The 14,156-nt window shown below is 43.3% G+C and overlaps 1 protein-coding gene across 1 annotated transcript in view; it reads left to right on the top strand.

Moving 5' to 3' along the window:
• Positions 1–14,156, top strand: part of LOC149781653 (prostamide/prostaglandin F synthase-like) — a 54,577-nt gene that overhangs the window by 16,928 nt on the left and 23,493 nt on the right. The gene's annotated exons all lie outside the window — the stretch shown is intronic.

Here is a 14,156-nt window from a genome sequence, read left to right as displayed (position 1 = left end):
TGGCTCTCGTTTTGAAGATATTCATATACCTCATTTTCTATGTTTCACTGTGTAAATTTCTCCAGTAGGACTGCAGCAACATCCGGAATAATGATGTAACATTGCATAATACCATCATGCTCACATCATCCACAGTTGATTGCATCATTTTCTGATGCAATGCAATACTAATGCCATGCAGCTGCTGAAGTAAGTTGACGTCAGCAGTGTACTATACATGTGTAGGCCTATTATACTAATGCCAGGCGGCTGCTGAAGCTGACGTAAGCAGTGTACTTTAAAAAGCCCAATCAGATAGGTTCAGCATTTAAAATATTTTAGACGTTGTGCGAGACAGTTCAAGCTACTGTTACATAAAACTTATTATTTTATCCATTTACGTACAATAAAGAACAGTAATGCCTCGAAAGTGTGTTAATACCGCGGACAATTTTTGCTATATTTGTGGGGAAGTGACATTTGCCAACCAGAAGAAAAGTATCAATTCTCAAGTGAAGAAGGCATATCATCTTTACTTCGGATGCAAGGTTGGTGACCAAGACAAGCCTTGGGCTCCGCATATATGCTGTGCTACATGTACAACACAGCTTTCACAGTGGTTGAATTGCAAAAGGTCATCAATGCCGTTTGCAGTCCCAATGGTGTGGAGAGAGCCAAGCAACCACCTAAATGACTGTTACTTCTGCTTGGTTCCTCCTCTTTCCGGCGGAATAACGAAGCGAAAGAAGTCGAGAATAGTCTACCCAAACATTCCGTCTGCATTGAGACCAGTTCCACATGGTGAGGGACTTCCTATTCCAGAACCTCCAGCTGAATATTCTCTTGATTCATCTGACGAAGACAAAGGTGAGTCGACCTGTTCTTCTCCTGGTCCATCAGCATGCAGTGATCCAGATTTTCACTGTGGTGCATCATCAACCCCACACAGAATAACACAGGAAGAACTAAATGACCTGATTCGTGATTTGGACTTATCAAAGAACAAGGCAGAATTGCTAGGATCAAGACTCCAACAATGGAATCTTCTAGAAGAAGATGTCACAATTACTGCATATCGAAAGCGCCACCAGCAATTGGAGCCTTTCTTCAGAAAGGAAAGTAATCTGATATTCTGTTCCGATATTGAGGGCCTCATGAATGCTTTAAAAATCACTCATGACCCACAAGAATGGAGACTATTTGTGGACTCTTCGAAACTGAGTCTCAAGGCTGTGCTTTTGCACAATGGAAACATTCTTCCATCTATTCCAGTAGCGTATGCTGTCCACATGAAAGAGACATACGATAACTTAAGGCAGCTACTGAATTCCATTGAGTATAACAAGTACAGCTGGCACCTCTGTGGTGATTTGAAGGTAGTTGCCCTTTTAATGGGACTGCAGCAAGGATATACAAAATACATGTGTTTCTTATGCGAGTGGGATAGCCGAGCAAGGGAAATGCACTACATGAGGAAGGAATGGACTCACAGGCAGAATGTAGCCATTGGAGAGAAGAATATCCAACACCCAGCTCTGGTTGAGGCTCAGAAAATCTTCCTACCACCCCTTCACATCAAACTAGGTTTCATGAAGAACTTCGTGAAAGCCATTGACCAGACTTTGCCAGCATTCCGATACCTGCATGAAAAATTCCCTCGACTCAGCGAAGCAAAGATTAAAGAGGGAGTTTTTGTGGGTCCTCAGATTCAAGAGCTTTTCAAAGATGACCGGTTCAACAACTTGCTGGAAGGTGACGCGAAACAAGCATGGAATGCTTTTCGCCTAGTTTCTACAAACTTCCTCGGAAATGTTAGGGCAGAAAACTATAAGGAACTAGTAGAAGACATGTTGATGAAGTATAAGAAACTTGGCTGCAATATGTCTCTAAAGATTCACTTCCTTCATTCCCATTTGGATTTCTTTCCTAGCAACTGTGGTATTGTTAGTGATGAACACGGCGAACGTTTTCATCAAGATATCGCAACAATGGAACAAAGATACCAGGGAAAATGGTCCACTACAATGCTGGCTGACTACTGCTGGACACTCCTCAGAGATGCTCCCGAACAGCTGTACAAGAGACAGGCGAAGAAATCTAAGATGTAGTCAATGACTTGATTTTTTATAGGTAGGCTATTACAGTTGACCTTTTACTATTGGAATGCATTTCGTTATGTAAACATTAATTTCTTGCAGATTACAAAAAAACTAGAGCCAATTTTGCAATTTGACTGTCATATTCGTGTTCAGCACATAAAAATTGATAAGAATTGACTAATTTTATTTCAGTAACATGACTTTTGTAAAAATTTGTTGTCCAGTGTAATGGGGGGTGTTGATGGGATGTTGGTCTAGAAGATAATGGGGTGTGTTGATGGGATGTTGGTCTAGATGATAATGGGGTGTGTTGATGGGATGTTGGTCCAGAAGATAAATGGGGTGTGTTGATGGGATGTTGGTCTAGAAGATAAATGGGGTGTGTTGATGGGATGTTGGTCCAGAAGATAAATGGGGTGTTTTGATGGGATGTTGGTCCAGAAGATAAATGGGGTGTGTTGATGGGATGTTGGTCCAGAAGATAAATGGGGTGTGTTGATGGGATGTTGGTCTAGAAGATAATGGGGTGTGTTGATGGGATGTTGGTCTAGAAGATAAATGGGGTGTGTTGATGGGATGTTGGTCTAGAAGATAATGGGGTGTGTTGATGGGATGTTGGTCTAGATGATAATGGGGGGTGTTGATGGGATGTTGGTCTAGAAGATAATGGGGTGTGTTGATGGGATGTTGGTCCAGAAGATAAATGGGGTGTGTTGATGGGATGTTGGTCTAGAAGATAATGGGGTGTGTTGATGGGATGTTGGTCCAGAAGATAAATGGGGTGTGTTGATGGGATGTTGGTCTAGAAGATAATGGGGTGTGTTGATGGGATGTTGGTCCAGAAGATAAATGGGGTGTGTTGATGGGATGTTGGTCCAGGAGATAAATGGGGTGTGTTGATGGGATGTTGGTCTAGAAGATAAATGGGGTGTGTTGATGGGATGTTGGTCTAGAAGATAATGGGATGTGTTGATGGGATGTTGGTCTAGAAGATAAATGGGTGTGTTGATGGGATGTTGGTCCAGAAGATAAATGGGGTGTGTTGATGGGATGTTGATCTAGAAGATAATGGGATGTGTTGATGGGATGTTGGTCCAGAAGATAAATGGGGTGTGTTGATGGGATGTTGGTCTAGATGATAATGGGGTGTGTTGATGGGATGTTGGTCTAGAAGATAAATGGGGTGTGTTGATGGGATGTGGGTCCAGAAGATAAATGGGGTGTGTTGATGGGATGTTGGTCTAGAAGATAATAGGGTGTGTTGATGGGATGTTGGTCCAGAAGATAAATGGGGTGTGTTGATGGGATGTTGGTCCAGAAGATAAATGGGGTGTGTTGATGGGATGTTGGTCCAGAAGATAAATGGGGTGTGTTGATGGGATGTTGGTCCAGAAGATAAATGGGGTGTGTTGATGGGATGTTGGTCTAGAAGATAATACGGGGTGTTGATGGGATGTTGGTCCAGAAGATAAATGGGGTGTGTTGATGGGATGTTGGTCCAGAAGATAAATGGGGTGTGTTGATGGGATGTTGGTCTAGAAGATAATGGGGTGTGTTGATGGGATGTTGGTCTAGAAGATAATGGGATGTGTTGATGGGATGTTGGTCTAGAAGATAATAGGGTGTGTTGATGGGATGTTGGTCTAGAAGATAATGGGGGGTGTTGATGGGATGTTGGTCTAGAAGATAATGGGGGGTGTTGATGGGATGTTGGTCTAGAAGATAATGGGGTGTGTTGATGGGATGTTGGTCTAGATGATAATGGGGTGTGTTGATGGGATGTTGGTCCAGAAGATAAATGGGGTGTGTTGATGGGATGTTGGTCTAGAAGATAATGGGGTGTGTTGATGGGATGTTGGTCTAGAAGATAAATGGGGTGTGTTGATGGGATGTTGGTCCAGAAGATAAATGGGGTGTGTTGATGGGATGTTGGTCTAGAAGATAATAGGGTGTGTTGATGGGATGTTGGTCCAGAAGATAAATGGGGTGTGTTGATGGGATGTTGGTCCAGAAGATAAATGGGGTGTGTTGATGGGATGTTGGTCCAGAAGATAAATGGGGTGTGTTGATGGGATGTTGGTCCAGAAGATAAATGGGGTGTGTTGATGGGATGTTGGTCTAGAAGATAATGGGGGGTGTTGATGGGATGTTGGTCCAGAAGATAAATGGGGTGTGTTGATGGGATGTTGGTCCAGAAGATAAATGGGGTGTGTTGATGGGATGTTGGTCTAGAAGATAATGGGGTGTGTTGATGGGATGTTGGTCTAGAAGATAATGGGATGTGTTGATGGGATGTTGGTCTAGAAGATAATAGGGTGTGTTGATGGGATGTTGGTCTAGAAGATAATGGGGGGTGTTGATGGGATGTTGGTCTAGAAGATAATGGGGGGTGTTGATGGGATGTTGGTCTAGAAGATAATGGGGTGTGTTGATGGGATGTTGGTCTAGATGATAATGGGGTGTGTTGATGGGATGTTGGTCCAGAAGATAAATGGGGTGTGTTGATGGGATGTTGGTCTAGAAGATAATGGGGTGTGTTGATGGGATGTTGGTCTAGAAGATAAATGGGGTGTGTTGATGGGATGTTGGTCCAGAAGATAAATGGGGTGTGTTGATGGGATGTTGGTCCAGAAGATAAATGGGGTGTGTTGATGGGATGTTGGTCTAGAAGATAATGGGGTGTGTTGATGGGATGTTGGTCTAGAAGATAAATGGGGTGTGTTGATGGGATGTTGGTCTAGAAGATAATGGGGTGTGTTGATGGGATGTTGGTCTAGAAGATAATGGGATGTGTTGATGGGATGTTGGTCTAGAAGATAAATGGGGTGTGTTGATGGGATGTTGGTCTAGAAGATAATGGGGTGTGTTGATGGGATGTTGGTCTAGAAGATAATGGGGTGTGTTGATGGGATGTTGGTCTAGAAGATAAATGGGATGTGTTGATGGGATGTTGGTCCAGACGATAAATGGGGTGTGTTGATGGGATGTTGGTCTAGAAGATAAATGCGGTGTGTTGATGGGATGTTGGTCTAGATGATAATGGGGTGTGTTGATGGGATGTTGGTCTAGAAGATAAATGGGGTGTGTTGATGGGATGTTGGTCTAGAAGATAAATGGGGTGTGTTGATGGGATGTTGGTCTAGAAGATAATGGGGGGTGTTGATGGGATGTTGGTCCAGAAGATAAATGGGGTGTGTTGATGGGATGTTGGTCCAGAAGATAAATGGGGTGTGTTGATGGGATGTTGGTCTAGAAGATAATGGGGTGTGTTGATGGGATGTTGGTCCAGAAGATAAATGGGGTGTGTTGATGGGATGTTGGTCTAGAAGATAATGGGGTGTGTTGATGGGATGTTGGTCCAGAAGATAAATGGGGTGTGTTGATGGGATGTTGGTCTAGAAGATAATGGGGTGTGTTGATGGGATGTTGGTCCAGAAGATAAATGGGGTGTGTTGATGGGATGTTGGTCCAGGAGATAAATGGGGTGTGTTGATGGGATGTTGGTCTAGAAGATAAGGGGGTGTGTTGATGGGATGTTGGTCCAGAAGATAAATGGGGTGTGTTGATGGGATGTTGGTCTAGAAGATAAATGGGGTGTGTTGATGGGATGTTGGTCTAGAAGATAAATGGGGTGTGTTGATGGGATGTTGGTCTAGAAGATAATGGGATGTGTTGATGGGATGTTGGTCTAGAAGATAAATGGGTGTGTTGATGGGATGTTGGTCCAGAAGATAAATGGGGTGTGTTGATGGGATGTTGGTCTAGAAGATAATGGGGTGTGTTGATGGGATGTTGGTCTAGAAGATAAATGGGATGTTGATCTAGAAGATAAATGGGGTGTGTTGATGGGATGTTGGTCTAGAAGATAAATGGGGTGTGTTGATGGGATGTTGGTCTAGAAGATAATGGGATGTGTTGATGGGATGTTGGTCCAGAAGATAAATGGGGTGTGTTGATGGGATGTTGGTCTAGATGATAATGGGGTGTGTTGATGGGATGTTGGTCTAGAAGATAAATGGGGTGTGTTGATGGGATGTTGGTCCAGAAGATAAATGGGGTGTGTTGATGGGATGTTGGTCTAGAAGATAATAGGGTGTGTTGATGGGATGTTGGTCCAGAAGATAAATGGGGTGTGTTGATGGGATGTTGGTCCACAAGATAAATGGGGTGTGTTGATGGGATGTTGGTCCAGGAGATAAATGGGGTGTGTTGATGGGATGTTGGTCTAGAAGATAATGGGGTGTGTTGATGGGATGTTGGTCTAGATGATAATGGGGGGTGTTGATGGGATGTTGGTCTAGAAGATAATGGGGTGTGTTGATGGGATGTTGGTCCAGAAGATAAATGGGGTGTGTTGATGGGATGTTGGTCTAGAAGATAATGGGGTGTGTTGATGGGATGTTGGTCCAGAAGATAAATGGGGTGTGTTGATGGGATGTTGGTCCAGGAGATAAATGGGGTGTGTTGATGGGATGTTGGTCTAGAAGATAATGGGGTGTGTTGATGGGATGTTGGTCCAGAAGATAAATGGGGTGTGTTGATGGGATGTTGGTCTAGAAGATAAATGGGGTGTGTTGATGGGATGTTGGTCTAGAAGATAAATGGGGTGTGTTGATGGGATGTTGGTCTAGAAGATAATGGGATGTGTTGATGGGATGTTGGTCTAGAAGATAAATGGGTGTGTTGATGGGATGTTGGTCCAGAAGATAAATGGGGTGTGTTGATGGGATGTTGGTCTAGAAGATAATGGGGTGTGTTGATGGGATGTTGGTCTAGAAGATAAATGGGATGTTGGTCTAGAAGATAAATGGGGTGTGTTGATGGGATGTTGGTCTAGAAGATAAATGGGGTGTGTTGATGGGATGTTGGTCTAGAAGATAATGGGATGTGTTGATGGGATGTTGGTCCAGAAGATAAATGGGGTGTGTTGATGGGATGTTGGTCTAGATGATAATGGGGTGTGTTGATGGGATGTTGGTCTAGAAGATAAATGGGGTGTGTTGATGGGATGTTGGTCCAGAAGATAAATGGGGTGTGTTGATGGGATGTTGGTCTAGAAGATAATAGGGTGTGTTGATGGGATGTTGGTCCAGAAGATAAATGGGGTGTGTTGATGGGATGTTGGTCTAGAAGATAAATGGGGTGTGTTGATGGGATGTTGGTCTAGAAGATAATGGGATGTGTTGATGGGATGTTGGTCTAGAAGATAAATGGGTGTGTTGATGGGATGTTGGTCCAGAAGATAAATGGGGTGTGTTGATGGGATGTTGGTCTAGAAGATAATGGGGTGTGTTGATGGGATGTTGGTCTAGAAGATAAATGGGATGTTGATCTAGAAGATAAATGGGGTGTGTTGATGGGATGTTGGTCTAGAAGATAAATGGGGTGTGTTGATGGGATGTTGGTCTAGAAGATAATGGGATGTGTTGATGGGATGTTGGTCCAGAAGATAAATGGGGTGTGTTGATGGGATGTTGGTCTAGATGATAATGGGGTGTGTTGATGGGATGTTGGTCTAGAAGATAAATGGGGTGTGTTGATGGGATGTTGGTCCAGAAGATAAATGGGGTGTGTTGATGGGATGTTGGTCTAGAAGATAATAGGGTGTGTTGATGGGATGTTGGTCCAGAAGATAAATGGGGTGTGTTGATGGGATGTTGGTCTAGAAGATAATGGGGTGTGTTGATGGGATGTTGGTCTAGAAGATAATGGGGTGTGTTGATGGGATGTTGGTCTAGAAGATAATAGGGTGTGTTGATGGGATGTTGGTGTAGAAGATAATGGGGGGTGTTGATGGGATGTTGGTCTAGAAGATAATGGGGGGTGTTGATGGGATGTTGGTCTAGAAGATAATGGGGTGTGTTGATGGGATGTTGGTCTAGATGATAATGGGGTGTGTTGATGGGATGTTGGTCCAGAAGATAAATGGGGTGTGTTGATGGGATGTTGGTCTAGAAGATAAATGGGGTGTGTTGATGGGATGTTGGTCCAGAAGATAAATGGGGTGTGTTGATGGGATGTTGGTCCAGAGGATAAATGGGGTGTGTTGATGGGATGTTGGTCCAGAAGATAAATGGGGTGTGTTGATGGGATGTTGGTCTAGAAGATAATGGGGTGTGTTGATGGGATGTTGGTCTAGAAGATAAATGGGGTGTGTTGATGGGATGTTGGTCTAGAAGATAATGGGGTGTGTTGATGGGATGTTGGTCTAGATGATAATGGGGGGTGTTGATGGGATGTTGGTCTAGAAGATAATGGGGTGTGTTGATGGGATGTTGGTCCAGAAGATAAATGGGGTGTGTTGATGGGATGTTGGTCTAGAAGGTAATGGGGTGTGTTGATGGGATGTTGGTCCAGAAGATAAATGGGGTGTGTTGATGGGATGTTGGTCCAGGAGATAAATGGGGTGTGTTGATGGGATGTTGGTCTAGAAGATAATGGGGTGTGTTGATGGGATGTTGGTCCAGAAGATAAATGGGGTGTGTTGATGGGATGTTGGTCTAGAAGATAAATGGGGTGTGTTGATGGGATGTTGGTCTAGAAGATAAATGGGGTGTGTTGATGGGATGTTGGTCTAGAAGATAATGGGATGTGTTGATGGGATGTTGGTCTAGAAGATAAATGGGTGTGTTGATGGGATGTTGGTCCAGAAGATAAATGGGGTGTGTTGATGGGATGTTGGTCTAGAAGATAATGGGGTGTGTTGATGGGATGTTGGTCTAGAAGATAAATGGGATGTTGGTTTAGAAGATAAATGGGGTGTGTTGATGGGATGTTGGTCTAGAAGATAAATGGGGTGTGTTGATGGGATGTTGGTCTAGAAGATAATGGGATGTGTTGATGGGATGTTGGTCCAGAAGATAAATGGGGTGTGTTGATGGGATGTTGGTCTAGATGATAATGGGGTGTGTTGATGGGATGTTGGTCTAGAAGATAAATGGGGTGTGTTGATGGGATGTTGGTCCAGAAGATAAATGGGGTGTGTTGATGGGATGTTGGTCTAGAAGATAATAGGGTGTGTTGATGGGATGTTGGTCCAGAAGATAAATGGGGTGTGTTGATGGGATGTTGGTCCAGAAGATAAATGGGGTGTGTTGATGGGATGTTGGTCCAGAAGATAAATGGGGTGTGTTGATGGGATGTTGGTCCAGAAGATAAATGGGGTGTGTTGATGGGATGTTGGTCTAGAAGATAATGGGGGGTGTTGATAGGATGTTGGTCCAGAAGATAAATGGGGTGTGTTGATGGGATGTTGGTCCAGAAGATAAATGGGGTGTGTTGATGGGATGTTGGTCTAGAAGATAATGGGGTGTGTTGATGGGATGTTGGTCTAGAAGATAATGGGGTGTGTTGATGGGATGTTGGTCTAGAAGATAATGGGGTGTGTTGATGGGATGTTGGTCTAGAAGATAATGGGAGGTGTTGATGGGATGTTGGTCTAGAAGATAATGGGGGGTGTTAATGGGATGTTGGTCTAGAAGATAATGGGGTGTGTTGATGGGATGTTGGTCTAGATGATAATGGGGTGTGTTGATGGGATGTTGGTCCAGAAGATAAATGGGGTGTGTTGATGGGATGTTGGTCTAGAAGATAATGGGGTGTGTTGATGGGATGTTGGTCTAGAAGATAAATGGGGTGTGTTGATGGGATGTTGGTCCAGAAGATAAATGGGGTGTGTTGATGGGATGTTGGTCCAGAAGATAAATGGGGTGTGTTGATGGGATGTTGGTCTAGAAGATAATGGGGTGTGTTGATGGGATGTTGGTCTAGAAGATAAATGGGGTGTGTTGATGGGATGTTGGTCTAGAGGATAATGGGGTGTGTTGATGGGATGTTGGTCTAGAAGATAATGGGATGTGTTGATGGGATGTTGGTCTAGAAGATAAATGGGGTGTGTTGATGGGATGTTGGTCTAGAAGATAATGGGGTGTGTTGATGGGATGTTGGTCTAGAAGATAATGGGGTGTGTTGATGGGATGTTGGTCTAGAAGATAAATGGGATGTGTTGATGGGATGTTGGTCCAGACGATAAATGGGGTGTGTTGATGGGATGTTGGTCTAGAAGATAAATGGGGTGTGTTGATGGGATGTTGGTCTAGATGATAATGGGGTGTGTTGATGGGATGTTGGTCTAGAAGATAAATGGGGTGTGTTGATGGGATGTTGGTCTAGAAGATAATGGGGTGTGTTGATGGGATGTTGGTCTAGAAGATAATGGGCGGTGTTGATGGGATGTTGGTCCAGAAGATAAATGGGGTGTGTTGATGGGATGTTGGTCCAGAAGATAAATGGGGTGTGTTGATGGGATGTTGGTCTAGAAGATAATGGGGTGTGTTGATGGGATGTTGGTCTAGAAGATAATGGGGTGTGTTGATGGGATGTTGGTCTAGAAGATAATGGGGTGTGTTGATGGGATGTTGGTCTAGAAGATAATGGGGTGTGTTGATGGGATGTTGGTCTGGAAGATAATGGGGGGTGTTGATGGGATGTTGGTCTAGAAGATGATGGGGTGTGTTGATGGGATGTTGGTCTAGATGATAATGGGGTGTGTTGATGGGATGTTGGTCCAGAAGATAAATGGGGTGTGTTGATGGGATGTTGGTCTAGAAGATAAATGGGGTGTGTTGATGGGATGTTGGTCTAGAAGATAAATGGGGTGTGTTGATGGGATGTTGGTCCAGAAGATAAATGGGGTGTGTTGATGGGATGTTGGTCCAGAAGATAAATGGGGTGTGTTGATGGGATGTTGGTCTAGAAGATAATGGGGTGTGTTGATGGGATGTTGGTCTAGAAGATAATGGGATGTGTTGATGGGATGTTGGTCTAGAAGATAAATGGGGTGTGTTGATGGGATGTTGGTCTAGAAGATAATGGGGTGTGTTGATGGGATGTTGGTCTAGAAGATAATGGGGTGTGTTGATGGGATGTTGGTCCAGAAGATAAATGGGGTGTGTTGATGGGATGTTGGTCCAGAAGATAAATGGGGTGTGTTGATGGGATGTTGGTCTAGAAGATAATGGGGTGTGTTGATGGGATGTTGGTCTAGAAGATAATGGGATGTGTTGATGGGATGTTGGTCTAGAAGATAAATGGGGTGTGTTGATGGGATGTTGGTCTAGAAGATAATGGGGTGTGTTGATGGGATGTTGGTCTAGAAGATAATGGGGTGTGTTGATGGGATGTTGGTCTAGAAGATAAATGGGATGTGTTGATGGGATGTTGGTCCAGAAGATAAATGGGGTGTGTTGATGGGATGTTGGTCTAGATGATAATGGGGTGTGTTGATGGGATGTTGGTCTAGAAGATAAATGGGGTGTGTTGATGGGATGTTGGTCTAGAAGATAATGGGGTGTGTTGATGGGATGTTGGTCCAGAAGATAATGGGGTGTGTTGATGGGATGTTGGTCTAGAAGATAATGGGGTGTGTTGATGGGATGTTGGTCTAGAAGATAATGGGGGGTGATGATCGGATGTTGGTCTAGAAGATAATGGGGTGTGTTGATGGGATGTTGGTCCAGAAGATAAATGGGGTGTGTTGATGGGTTGTTGGTCTAGAAGATAATGGGGTGTGTTGATGGGATGTTGGTCTAGAAGATAAATGGGGTGTGTTGATGGGATGTTGGTCCAGAAGATAAATGGGATGTGTTGATGGGATGTTGGTCTAGAAGATAAATGGGGTGTGTTGATGGGATGTTGGTCTAGAAGATAATGGGGGGTGATGATCGGATGTTGGTCTAGATGATAATGGGGTGTGTTGATGGGATGTTATTTGGGTGTTAATAGGCTATATTGAGGTGATGTTCTTCTGAGAAGTAATGGGGTGAATTAATAGGATGCTGGTCTGGGATGAATGGGGGTGGATTGATATGATGAGTGTCTGGGAGGTAAGGGGCTGGATTGATAGGATTAATGTTTGGGAGGTAAGGAGGTGGATTGATAGGATGAGTGTCTGAGATGTAAGGGAGTGGATTAATAGGATGCCGGTCTGGGAGGTAAGGAGGTGGATTGATAGGATGAGTGTATGGGATGTAAAGGGGTGGATTGATAGGATGAGTGTCTGGAATGTAAGGGAGTGGATTGATAGGATGCCAGTCTGGGATGTAAGGGTGTGGATTGATAGGATGAGTATCTGGGATGTAAGGGGGTGGATAATGTTTAGATAATGGACTGGATGGAAGTTGGTGGGTTGAATGGATGTTGGTCTGGAATATAAGGCATCTCTGGTCTGCTAGGTACAGTGATTGGTTGTTGGTCTGATAGAAATCATCATATCCTGTTGCACATTTTGGTGTTTCCATTTCATTTATAGCTTTGACTTTTTCCGGATCAGGTCGGCAACCATTTATGTCAACAACATGTCCAAGAAACCTAATGGATGGTCTCAAAAATTCACACTTTTCAGTGTTCAAAGTAATGCCAACCTTTTGAATTGATTTCATGACCATTTATAGTGTTTCTTCATGCTGTTTCCCCCAAAACAACAACATTGTCCATGTGACAGAGTGTTCCCCCATGTTGCTTCAGAGTTTCTGACATCTTTTTCTGAAGTAAAAGCAATGAAAGTTATAAGTTGGCATGAATCTTCTGACAATTTTTTCTTCTAAAAGCTGAGTTTGCATCAAGTTTGATGAAAAACTTTGCACCTGCTAGTTTTGCAAGGGATTCTTCAACTGATTCATTCGGGGCCCCGAGTGGCCGAGTGGTCTAAAGCGCTCTTCGTTACGGATCACTGCCATCTCACCTCTGTCTGCGGCGGTTCGAGTCAAAGATTCAGCCAATGTGGGCATGTGAGAAAGCTTGCCAGTAGCTTCTCGTGGGTCGGTGGTTCTTTCCGGGGTTTTCCGGGTTCTTCCTCCACCATTAATACTGGCCGCCATGTATAGCCTATCGTGCTGAAAAATGGCGTTAAACCCCACAACAACAACAACTGATTCATTCAGTTTAGTTAGATCCATGCAAATTTTTACTGTACTGTTTGGTTTCGGGCCAACAAACATTGCTGTGCACCACTCAGTGGGCTCATCTACTTTTGAAATAACACCCTCTTGAACTTAATTCAGTAAAGGGATAGGAACCTTTCTTGGGGTAGATCAGGCATAAGGTTTGGCATTTTTGTTGAGAGTTATGTTACAGAACCATTTTATTTTCCCTAGACCTTTAAACAAATTTGGGAATTTCTTGCAATAATCCTTATCTAAATTTATGGATTTATTATGAATTTTGCTTGCATTTTGTGAGTTTTCATCTGAGGCATTTACTGAGGATATATTTACCTGTTCCATAATCTTGAAAGCCTGAATTGTGGGCCTGCAATTTTCCCAGCAGTTTAAGTTCAGAGTTTACAGCTCCATACAGTTTTCGATCAGACTTTGATCATTTTTGGTATCTGATTTTTCGTAAATCCCTCTCAGGAATTTTACAGTCATATCAGCTCCAGCATCAATCTTGAATAAAAGTGAAGCGTTGTTCAATCTCACCTGCGTTATCAACAGCTGACCCTTCTTTGTGCTAATTGTCCCTAGAAATCCAGGTTCTGCTCTCGATTCCATTGTGCGAACTGCCGATTTTGACATCATTTTGCATAATGTCCTCTTTTCTTACACTTGTGGCATTCTGCTTCTTTTGCTGGACATTGGTCTCGAGAATGATTAACTTTGTTTCTGCATCTCATGCATCCTTTTCTACTGACACTATTCTGTTGAACTTTTGGGATTGTATGTTTCTGCTTCCCATATTTCAGTAATGATGAATTTACTGCATCCATTTCAGTCATTCATTCTCCAGTTGCTCGTATAATTGATTGTTGCTTTTTCACAGCCTCATTTTGTAGAGCTTGACTAATGGCAGACTCTAGAGTTAGATTCGCATCTAACTGCAATTTTTCTGACAGTTTTGAATCTCGCAGTCCAACTACAAGTCGATCTCTAATCATTTTACATCATGTAGTGGTCCGAAATTACAAATATATGCTAACACAGAGAGCTGTAACAAAACTGTCCAGTTTCTCCCTGTTCCTGTTTTCTTTGATTAAATTTTGCCCTTTCAAAAATTACATTCCTCTTTGGAATGAAATATCAC

Source organism: Sinohyriopsis cumingii, chromosome 15 (genome assembly GCF_028554795.1).
Source record: "Sinohyriopsis cumingii isolate HCF-2022 chromosome 15, ASM2855479v2, whole genome shotgun sequence".
In the NCBI taxonomy this organism is placed as follows: domain Eukaryota; kingdom Metazoa; phylum Mollusca; class Bivalvia; order Unionida; family Unionidae; genus Sinohyriopsis; species Sinohyriopsis cumingii.
Note: the sequence above shows the minus strand (reverse complement) of the source record. Positions and strands in the feature narration are given on the sequence as shown.